The sequence below is a fragment of the Peromyscus californicus genome, unplaced genomic scaffold (assembly GCF_007827085.1).
Source record: "Peromyscus californicus insignis strain IS unplaced genomic scaffold, ASM782708v3 Scaffold_12__1_contigs__length_115047231, whole genome shotgun sequence".
In the NCBI taxonomy this organism is placed as follows: domain Eukaryota; kingdom Metazoa; phylum Chordata; class Mammalia; order Rodentia; family Cricetidae; genus Peromyscus; species Peromyscus californicus.
In genome coordinates this window covers 7,044,597-7,054,384 of record NW_026294413.1, presented here as the reverse complement: position 1 = coordinate 7,054,384, position 9,788 = coordinate 7,044,597, and the positions used below count along the sequence as shown (strand labels likewise).

The window sequence follows — 9,788 nt, the reverse complement described above, 5'->3', positions numbered from 1 at the left end:
CCTCAGGGAAAAACAAGAAAAGTTATCAGGCTACGGTTTCAGACTTTGGTTTTTATGGGAAAATACATACGGAGAGACTAACATTAGAAGTGGACGATGGTCAGACCATATATAACATCAGAATTCTGCAGGGAATGTCCAGCCCAGTGGAGCTCAAATCTGAGTTACATGGGACCCACCTGGGAGGGAGGGTGTTTATTCCTCTTGTGCTGGGCTCCATTGAGCAGCCTGGTGTAGGGCATTACGAACTAACTCCAGAGTGATGCGGACAGGCTGGGCTTCCGGTCCCCAGGACACACTTCCAGAAGCACGTGTGCTTAGTTAAATGTTAGGCGCTATAAAGCTACCACGCCTTTAGCATTAGGCAAGTGAACCTGCCTGGGCCACCCCAGCGCCTGCTTTCTTGCATCTCTAGCAAAATCCTGATGAGAGCCACCTGGGTGCGCAATAGAGCCGCATTAAAATGTGGGGAGTCGAATGAGATTTGGGCATGTCCTTCTCGCCTCCAGGGCAGACCTGGCTTGTTCCCCAACAGGAGAGGACCCTGCTTTCTCACGCCAGGGATCCCCGACGGCCGGCGCGCGTCCCGGACTCCCACCCTGGTCCACCTCCCCAGTCTAGTGCCGCAGAGACGCCTCGTGGGGCAGGGCTCCGCGTTGCGCACGCGCAGCAGCGCCTCCGACGACACCCGGAAGTGGCAAGTGGTTTGCGGCGTGCCTGTGGCCGCGGGTGGTCGTGAAAGTCGCACACACGTCCCTCTACAACCCCACTTCTGCGTGTTTGAGACGAATTCGTGAAAGCCCTTGGATGGACGGATGTTAGGAAGCTGAATCTTGTCAGATTAAAATTAAAAGCTAACTGCCGAAACCCGGGATCGAACCAGGGACCTTTAGATCTTCAGTCTAACGCTCTCCCAACTGAGCTATTTCGGCGGCGTGCTTGCTTCCCCTCGAGTATACTATCCCTGAGTACTTCATGTCTAGTTGTCCCGCCTGTGTTCCATCAATAATTAACCCCAGTTCCGCATTTTTCTTTGCTTTATTCAAGTAATGATTCTTCCGTCTCACTTTTCCCAACCAAGAAGAGAAGAGAAGCACGGTCCTGGTCCCTTCCAGAGACCAGCTCGGCGCGCAGCCGAACACAGGGACAAGCGGGGGTGCGGGTTCCCGTCATCCAGGATTGGGGTCCCCTAGGTAAACGCGTTACACACTTGCGGAAATGTTTCAGATCTGGCTGGCTGTCAATGTTTGCTATTGGGCGACCGAGCGGTTGGGTCCCTGGAGGCCGGAGTCCTCTGGTCAGCCCCAGGGGCAGCGTTTGCAGAGTCCCTGCGACCCGCGTCCTGGAAAGGCCACACCTCGGTTCCAAACGCTGCCTGGAACCTGTTTGGCAAACGCTTGGGCAGTTCGTGAAAGATGATTCAGTGTTCCTATGCGAGTCACGCAGGTTTCTGAAGCACTCACTACGTGCGTTCCGCAATGCCAGGCATCTTAGTGAAATTCTGTCTGTTTTCTTTTTCTCTCCAATTAAATAGTACTAATCTCAAGGCAATTGACTTTCTCTTACCACCCACTTTCGAGACCTTTTCATTTACCTGGGAGCATCGCAATCAGTTTGGATTGATGAACGGATTAAAATGTGAAAGAAAAATGAAAAATAAGGAGTGCTTGCAACCTTCATTGGGTCGCCGACGTCTTCCTTCTACAAACTAGGCTCTGAGCTCCCTGACTGCATAAACCAATAAACAGAGAGCAACCAAATCCAGGCAACTAAAAAGTTCGAGAACTAAGAGGTCGGTGGATAAGGAGAGAGAAATGATCTGGAGATGAGATTGAAATGCCTAGAGTGGAAGGGGGAGATAGGACATTTCCTTTCACATTCTCCTCAAAGCACTCCAGCAAAGACTTGATTGTTTTCTGTGGCTCTTTGGGCAACCAGCCGCTGCTGTTTCCGGTGGCCACCTGCCTGCCGGGACTAAACGGTGCTGCAACCCGATCTCCGGCTCTCACCGTCTTTCCACGCCTTCTTCCATGATGACTTGGGGGTGGGTGAGTAGTGGTTTGAATGAGCAGTGTCCCCATTAGACCCCAGTGGTGCGGTTTAGGGAGGTTTAGAAGGTGCAGCCTTCTTGGAGGCAGTATGTCACTCAGGATCCTTAGAGCTTCTCCCGGGCACTTGGGGTCGCCAGCCTCCCCTGCTAAATTCACATTCCAGATTCTGAGTCTTGTTTGACCGACTGGAGCTCTGCTGTCTTCAGCATACCAGGCCGGTACAGGTGCTGGAAATACAGGAAGCTGATCAAAGGGATACATTGTTGCTGAGTTTGAGAAAAAACTTGGGTTCACTGGCAAGAGATGAACCATCGTGGCAAACATGGAGGGTCAGGTGAAGGAGCTGAGATGCGAAGTAAGGATAAGGATAAGGATGGGGATTCTAGCCGGAAAAGAAACTTTTTGTAGTCTACACTCCTGTCTTCCCAGTTAGCCCAAGGATTTTGACTAACTCCAATCTAATTGCTTATGATAACTATGAAAACTGAGAACTAGCCAGCAGATCTAAGAATAATACAACTAAAGAAAATGTGTTGTATCTAGGCCTGATAGACTTTCCAGCTGCTGTCCATTAATTATCTGTTCCTTTTTTAAAAAATTTATTTATTATGTATACAGTGTTCTGCTTGCAGGCCAGAGGAGGGCACCAGATAACATTACAGATGGTTGTGAGCCACCATGTGGGTGCTGGGAATTGAACTCAGGACCTCTGGCAGAGCAGCCAGTGCTCTTAACCTCTGAGCCATCTCTCCAGCACAATTATCTGTTCTTAACTTTGTTTCTGGGACCCTGTAGCACATACCAACAAAACCCCAACAACACTTTCTTTTCCTCTCATTTTAATATTTATCATAGGGAAGTTTAAAAAAAATGATGGGAGTATGTAAAAAGAATATAGAAGCAGTTTGAAAGGGCTCCTACTGGCCCAAGCTGGGACAACATGAATATCATGGACGAGTAAAACACCAAGTCATGAGTACAATAGCTGGGCATAGTGGTGAGGTGGAGTGAAGGCTTCTTTATAGAGCTGAGTGAATTACGTCACGAGTTAGATGTGGTGGCCCCGGAAGTTGCCATTTTCCAGGCATCATAGTAAAGACTCATTCAGTGAACGAGTGGCTGGTGATGTAGCTCAGTTATGAAAAGTGCTTGCCTAACCATTCATAAAACCCTGGGTTTGATCCCCAGCATTGCATGAAGCCATGTGTGCTGATAGATACTTGTAATCCCAACACTCAGGATGTAGAGGCAGGAGAATCAGAAGCTCAAGATTAGCCTCAGCAAAATATCAAGTTCAAGGTCAGTATGGGAGACATGAGTCTCTGTTTCAGAAAAAGAAGGAACGAAAAGATGACGACAGAAGGGGGAACAAAGAGTCATCTGTGGATGTCAAGCCTCTGTGGGTAACGTTATATGAGGCTAGAAATGCAAAGCTTCAGAGGTGCCCTCCATAGCTTATTTAATGGTTGCAAGGGGGACAAGTAAAAGCTGTACCGTGAAGAAATCCAGCAATGCCTGGCTTGGTCATCTTTGTTAAGATCAACAATGAAGAGCATTTGGGTGTCATGTGCCCCAAGACCCACACACTTGCATAGCATCAAGCCAGACATAAATCTGTTGGATTTCACCATGAACAGCATCAAATAATTGCCAAGCAAAAGTTCTTCTAGAAGATACTAGAAAAAAGGCTGAGGACCTCCCCCCCCCCCCCATACTATCACCACCACGTAAAGACATTAAAGAAACATGACATCCCAGTGCAGCTTGGCACTGAGAACTAGCTCTCACACAAGTGGAAAAGGAAGTGGTTGGGACAGTTGGTGAATCAGGCTGTTGACTTTCCCAAGGTTGGCAGCCATATTTAGGTGACTGCTGATCCTTGTTATTAGGAAATACACAGGATCGTATTTGGGAGGATTAACTCTCAAATGGTTCAGAAAATAAACAAATAACATTAACTCATAATATTTTATATGTGAATATACATATACATGTAGACATGAAAAGTTGAAAAAATACTAACAATTGGTGTATCTGGGAAAAGTGTATACAATTGCTTTGGCTGATTTATAATCTTCCTGAGAACCAGAAACTCAGATTGAATTGTTCTTTTGGTTATTTTCGGTTAGAATCATTAATGCTAGAACTGAAAGACAATTTGGGTTTATTTAGTCCAATCTACACATTTTGTGTGTCCAAAAGTTGAAGCCCAGAAACATTATACACATAACATGCTCAACCTTGCTATATTAGTATGCTTGAGCAGCCACAACAAAACAGATTGTGTGGCTTACAAAGAGAAATTAATTTTCTCTTAGGTTGGGACTAGGAATCTAAGACCAGAACATCAGTTCTCTGGTTTTCTGTTAATGGACGTCTTCCTTAGCCAGCAGCCACCTGTGTGCACACCCCTCCTCCGTCCACTTCCATACATGTGTGTGCATACACAGAGAAAGCTACCTCTTCAAATAAAGTCATACATCCTATGGGTTATGACTCTACTCCTAGGGCCTCTTTAGCCTTAATTTTGCCTTCATACCTCCTAAAAGGATGTGTGAACTGAGGGAAGTTCATAATTCAGGCCACACGAGGTAGACAATTTGCTACAAACTGACAGCTGATCCCCAAAACATGTTCTGTACCTTGAATCAAACACTTTTAATTTGTAAACTTTATTTACTTATATTTTTGGTGTTGGACGTTGAATCTATGGCCTAGAGTACACTAGGCAAGTGTTTACCATCGAGATACAACCTCACTCCTTAGTTTTTTTAAATAGTTTCTTCCAAGTTAGCTCAAGCTGGCCTTGACCTTGATGTGTTACACCATCCCCATGCCTCAGCTTCTCTTGTGTTGAGATTATAGACACATGCCACCACATCCAGCCACTGTTAATTTTTTTAAAGACCTTATTTTAATTAAAAATGAAAGAGTCTAAAGAGTCCAAAGAGTCTAATTTTTAAAAATAGAATCCAGAGTTAGGCCCCAAGCCTGCTTTTAGATGTTTTCTTGTGTGTAGGACTACACATTTTGAAGTTTTCTGCATGTAGAAAGTAATACCTTCACTTGATGAATGCAAAATGATTTCTCTAAAGTTATATATTAAAGTTGTAACTGAGGGAAGAAACGTTAAAAAGTTAATAGATTGCAAATATCATCAGTGTGTTAAATCGATCCAAAAGAAGTTAATTTATTTAAAGCCATTAAACCACGGGTCGATGAAGACCTTATTGTTTTTTGTTTTGTTCAATCACACACATCAATATGAACCCTCTGGGTATACTTACCAGGCCAGAAACAATGAAGTAAATTATACTCAAGAACAACCTACCAAGCTGTTTGTATGCTCTAATCCAATCCTCCCACATCCATCCAACAAGATATAACTCACCTTTGTGGATTTTGCAGAATGCCCTCAAGGCCAGAAAACTTGGATTCCAGAACTTGAGTGTTATAGCTTGGATACTCTTACGTACTTCTTATCTTAATTGCTTATGGCTCTCTTTTGATGAAGTGGGCCATCCTTCCAATTGTTTTCATGTCCCCATCTCCCCATCTGCCTGCCTCCACCTCCTACTATCCAGAGGTAAGGATAAAGCCTGGTTATTCACCCAAAGACAAAATAGAATAGCCTTAGCACAAGAAATTCCTAAATCCCTTGTTAATTAAAATAAAAGGGGAGGGGAACCAGGGCTGGAGAGATGGCCCAGTGGTTAAGAGCTTGTACTGCTTATGCAGAGGATGGGAGTTCAGTCCCCAGCAACTGAAATGTGTTTGCTTTTCAACTCTTGAGGTGCTCCAAGTCGCTGGGATTCCAGGCTATACATCAGGCTCAGATGAAAACAGCATTTCGTGAGCTTCCCTCACCTGACTTCTAAGAAGGAAACAGCCATGAGCCCCCTTGCCACGGAGCCTCAAGGACAAAGGGCATTGCGACAGTGCACAGATGTGACCACCAATTGCCACTCCTTCCGTTTGCTCTCTTTGCAGTCGTTCCTCTCACTTTCTGACCCTCTGTTAAGTTAGTCCTTCACCCCTTATTCCCTAGCTCTTCAGCCAGCCTCTGCCGTGGAATGCTCCTGCATGCGTGTGTGTTAAAATATTTGTCAACCATTCATTCACCACGGGCTGGATCAGAATGCATATTTGCCCTTATTGCAGGGACTATCTATATAAGAGAACAGAAAGCAACATTTTGCTTTCAGAATGGTTGATACTCGCTTGTTTGACTCATAAGGACTGCAGGGTTCTTTACCTTAAGATACACGGACTAGTGCTGTAGCCCCGGGGAACAGCAATTGCCCAAGCTTCAATAAATGATCCTGTATCTATGCTCATGCAAGCAACCCAATTAAACTCAGTAGGGCTCAGCAAACACACACACACACACACACACACACACACACACACACACACACACACACACACACACACACACAGAGGGTGGGAGTGAGTCATGTAAGCAGAAGGGCTTTGGTGGGGGGAAAAGAGTTTAATATGACTGAAAGGGGCTGAGAGAGGGTAATAGGAGTGAAAATGACCAAAAACTTCTACATTATGCTGTTTTTGTGTTGTTATCCGTCCCCCTGCCCCAAGACTCCACGGTGAGCCGCCGGCTGTTTTAGGACCCAGGGGAGAATAGAGACTTGGGTGTCAGACAGCCCTGAGTACATTCCAGCAAAGAAGTCTGCGTCCCGGGCAGCTTGTTTACTGGGGTAACAGTCTAGTTTATATGTAACTTGAAGACAAAGGAATAAGCGAAATACACCTAATTTGCATCCACGGGTTGGATTGGGGTGGGCAGGCCTTATCACTTTAAATACAAAAGAGTCCCCGCTCCCTGGGAAGTGAAGGGAGAGAGCAGGACGTCGCCTCAGCAGAGGTGGCACATCTCAGTTTATCAGCGGACAGGCCAAATAACATCTGCTGGCGCCAGCTTGCTGGCGGGGAGGAAAAGACTTCCTGGATTTTAAAACGACGTAACCTTTTGTCCCTATGAAGTGGATCCAGGTTTTTTAACCTGGGTCTCTGAGAGATTTCGGGGCACAGGCACCGACTTGTTTGATCCCGGAATTCCACATTTTTGTTTTCTTTGTCAACGTGACAAAAGCTAGGGTCATCTGGGATGAGGGAACCTCAGTTGAGGAATTGCCGCCATCAGATAAGGCCTATCGGTGAGTCTGCCGAGCTCGCTCCTGATGGATTGATGTGGGAGGACCCAGCCCTTTATGGGTGGTGCCGCCCCTGAGCGGATGGTCCTGATGGTCCTGGGGTGTAGAAGAAAGCCAACTGAGCAAGCCAAGGAGAGTAATCCCACTTAACAGCACTCCTCTGGGGATTCTGCTTCGGTGCTTGCCTCCAAGTTCCTGCCTTGGCTTCCCTTCCTCTCTAAGTTTTTTTAGGTCACGGCCTTTACCATAGAAATAGAAAACAAAATAATAAATAAATAATAAATGGATAGATAGATAGATAGATAAAATAAAAGATAATAAATAAATAAAATTTAAAAAAGAAAGCCAACTAAGACACGGCTGTATGAAATTGTCAAAGCATAAACGGATAAATACATATTGATGTTCAGTCTCATCGGTGTGCAATACTAGATAATTTAAAGGAATTGTAGGGAAGCTGGAGCAAGGCCTTCCTCTCACATGTCAATCAATGAAAGCCCAAAGAGATCCATGAGTCCTGGTGACACACATTTAGGGACAGAAGTGGGACTACAATTTGGTTTCAGGTCTCCAGGCAGAGCTGTTATTGTGTTTACCCCTAAATTAGATTAACTCTCAGCACAAATAAATATGCTACAATGTATGATCTATAAACCCTTGGAGATAGGCATTGGAGGATTCTGCAACTGTGGATTGAAAATATTTGTGAAAAATCCAAATTTGCATCCCTACTGGACATGCATTATTATTGCATAATAATGACAGCTGTCATTATTCCCTAAACGATACAGAACAGTAACTAAATTTGTATTTCCTTCATAGTATATCAGATAGTGTGAAGCAAGCTGGAGAAGTCTTAAAGTACAGCAGAGGATAGGTAAGGGTTATATGTAAACACTTTGTAACTTTGTAACATGAACTTAAACATCTATCAAGCTTTGATAGACTCGTCTCCAGGGACATCCAAGAGCAATCATGTAACATTTTGAGACACATGGCCTTCATCAATGACAAATCTTACTACCTACACTAGACTAGAATATTTGGATCACACAAAAACATTTTATATAATCTGAGCTGAGAATCTTTAGGACTTTCACTAACTGAAAATCTGGACCCAGGGCTGAATAGTTGGCTCAGCAGTTATGAGTTCTGGCTCCCCTTACAATACCCAGTACTCATGTGGTGGCTCACAACCATCTGCAACTCTAGGTCCAAGGGATCCAATACCTGATTCTGACTTCTGTGGGCACCAGACACATAAGTGGTGCACAGACGTGCATGCAGGCAAAACATCCACATGCATAATTTTAATAATTTTAAAAAAATCTGGACCCATCATGGACCCCACTGCTCCCTAAAGCTTTAGGTTAATGGCTGATGAAAGAAAAAGAGACATCTCTCTCTCTCTCTCTCTCTCTCTCTCTCTCTCTCTCTCTCTCTCTCTCTCTCTCTCTCTCTCTGTCTCTCTTGGTTTTTTTCAAGACAAGGTTTCTCAGTGTAGTTTTGGTTGCTGTTCTGGAACTTGCTCTGTAGACCAGGCTGGTCTCAAACTCACAGAGATGTGCCTACTTCTGCCTCCCTAGTGCTGAGATTAAAGGTGTGTGCCACTGCCACCCAGTGAAGAGACATTTCTTTTGTGATATTGCTCCTGTAAACAAATCTTTGCTCACTCACACCCCTATAAGCAACCTTAATGAAGCTTATTAGGATTTCCTCTGGATCTTGGGTACTCTCCTCTCTCGATCTCCTCTCTCTCTCTCTCTCTCTCTCTCTCTCTCTCTCTCTCTCTCTCTCTAGGGGGGGCTAGTTTGGAAGAGGAAAGGTATTAGCAGAAGTGAGAGGAGAACAAGAGAGGGTGACAAAGAGGGTAACTATTTATGAATATAATTGAAATACCATAATGCCATAATGAAATCCACCATTATTTATAATTTAAATAAAGAAAATTTTAAAAGATTTAAAAATATGAGCCTAGAAAGTAGCCTACCAGGAATCATTTATACTTTAGTTTGAGTAGAAGTCCATTGATATAACTTGATGGGCCTCCTGATATGGTGAAATCCCATACACAGGGCCACTTAGTGGCATAGCTTGAATCTCAAGTGTTGCCTAATGGTCCCTGTGTTAAAGTGAAGGCAGAGTTTTCCTGTGTGGACAGCTGTTCCCAAATAACCACTCAGAAACTTAATATTAATTGCAAATGCTCCACCAATGTTTCAGGCTTGTTACTAGCTAACTCTTACATTTTAAAATAACTCACATTTCTTATCTGTCCTCTGCCACATGACTCATGGCTTGTTACCTCATTTTCTATACTTCCTGTTTGCTCTGCATCAGCTGGCATCTCCTCTAACTCCACCCTTCTTCATCCCAGCATCCTTAGGTTGGCTGTCCTGAAATACTTCCTTCCTGGCTACCAGACAGTCAGCTTTTTATTAAACAAATTCAAATGACAAATCTTTACAGTGTACAAAAGGATTATTCTACACCATTTCCCCCTTTTTGTCTAATTATAAAAGAACGTTTTAATTTTAACATAGTAAAATTATATACAACAAAATCA

At 44.2% G+C, this 9,788-nt stretch overlaps 1 non-coding gene across 1 annotated transcript; it reads right to left on the bottom strand.

The window, feature by feature from the left end:
• Positions 1-859: 859 nt before the first annotated feature.
• On the bottom strand, positions 860-932 carry Trnaf-gaa (transfer RNA phenylalanine (anticodon GAA)). Its single transcript has one exon. It is a non-coding gene; the product is annotated as a tRNA-Phe (tRNA).
• Positions 933-9,788: the final 8,856 nt, after the last annotated feature.